We start from the raw sequence: 2,088 nt of genomic DNA, 5'->3' as shown, positions 1-2,088 counted from the left end.
CATTTTAAATCGTGATTCAGGGGAGAGAAGTCGGTTCTGTAAGAGCACAATCCTGAGAAAGCCTACAATTCACACGGCTCAGCAGGATGCTGACCAGTGCTGCCGGAGGTGTCTGCTTTCCCGGGCCTTGATACTGAGCTCATCAAGGTTGTGCCCCTAGCTCCCTCTGCCCTTCTAAACCCACCTCTGCCCTCTCCTCCTCTCTGCTAAAGACAGCAGAGGTAACGAAGGGCCCCACCCTCTGAGATCCCACGATGCTGGGGAAGCTTCAGTCCCCACCTCCGCCCTGTGGGTCACCTAGTTGGGTTCTGTCTTCCACCCCGACCTGGCTGACCCTCAAAAAGCAGTTTTCTATACCAGTTTCTCTGGAAACCTACAGCCATCCCCTCCTGCAGCTCCTATGGTGGCAAAGGCTCTGATTTATTGGCACTGGATAATTTTCTTAATTTTTATCAATTTTATTTTAATACAATTTTTCCTTTCTACCTTGAAACCCATAAAGAAAGCTGGGAGGCCATATAATCTAGTTTAACTTGTATATTCAGGATAAACAAGAAAACCAGGTGAGACATTGCCTGTAACACTCAAGAAAACAATCACAGCAGTCGGACTATATCAAGATTCCAGGCGTAGCAGCAGTATTTAAATCTATTGCTCCTGCCTGAAAACAGCTATGTCTTATGTGGTAACAGATAACTGGATTTCTTTCATACTTTGCTTCTTGTATTTCTAGAACTTAGTAGCAAATGTCTGCTCACTCAGTGTCTTCCTATTGAATAAATACCATATTTAGCTTTGGGGAAGTATCTTTTACTTTTTGAGATGAAATATCTTGTTAATAAAACCCATGAAATATACCCAACTCCTGTAATCCATACATTCTCCAAGGAAGAATAAATATATTGAAAATTACATTTTCTAGTTTCCCACTGTGAACGCAAGTATAAATATTACTTAAGGGACAAGTTATTGTTGTTGTTATTTCAGACTGATCTGTTTAATGCAATCCTGCTGACCGAACTATTCCTCGGGGTTTCCCCAAAGCCAGCCGGCATCCCAGAAAGATGGCCCTTTACCACCCCAATGGGAGATGCCAGCTCCTCCCAAAGGTGACACCAACTGATACAAGGGCCTCTCAAGACCACAGCTGCCTGAGCCGGCACGGTGGCTCATGACTGTAATGCCAGCACTCTAAGAGCCTGAGGCATGAGGGTTGTAAGTTCAAACTCATCCTTGACAACTTAGCGACTTAGCAAGACCCTGACTCACAGTAAAACTTTTATTTTTAAAGGACTAGGGATGTAGCTCAGTGTGAAAGTCCTGGGTTCAATTCCCAGTGTCATAAGAAGGAAGAAAGAAATAGAACTGCAGAACTAAAAAAGCTAGAAAACAATGACCCAAATTCAAGCAAAGAAAGAATCTTCTGGTAGTTTCTAGAAACTACTGAAAACCCTGTGTTTCCATATCCAGTTTTCTTCTATGTCCCAAATCTCTCTTCCCCATAGTATAGGTGGACCTTTGTTCCCAAAAGCAATAAAGAATTGTCTGAAGGGAAACAATACAAATTTCGGCTCCTATAGGCAAAATATATTATTATACCTGTTTTCCTATGACCTGGAAAAAAACTGACGTGAAGAGAGGAGAAATTTTATTACAAGTTGGACAACTTCCATGCTGCCCTTCCTAGGCTAATGTTCAGGGCTTATTGCTTTAGTCTTTTTTATACGGAACATTGGCCACAGGCATATTTTCCCTTTATAACTGCTTGCTTTGTATATATTATTAAATGTTTAACCATAGACTGGGATCCTATTGTATTTCAAATCTTAGTGTTTCTCAAATGATTTGAAAATCTCCATTTAGAGCAATATTAAGACAGTACAGATAGTATAATTATGGTCATCTTAACCAAAGAATGGCAGTTTTGGCTTTCTAATGATCTGCCCCATTGTGGTTGGGGAGCTACAGGAGATCTTGGGAAAATATTTAAGAGCACCAGATGTCTACAGAAATTCATGCAAAATCAGCTCAAAGCTGCCTGGGTATGTGATCATCTGGGATGGCTGCCACCTGTTTGAAGATGGTGTC

The sequence above is a fragment of the Fukomys damarensis genome, unplaced genomic scaffold (assembly GCF_012274545.1).
Source record: "Fukomys damarensis isolate Sample0158 unplaced genomic scaffold, DMR_v1.0_HiC HiC_scaffold_6, whole genome shotgun sequence".
Classification (NCBI taxonomy): Eukaryota; Metazoa; Chordata; class Mammalia; order Rodentia; family Bathyergidae; genus Fukomys; species Fukomys damarensis.
Note: the sequence above shows the minus strand (reverse complement) of the source record.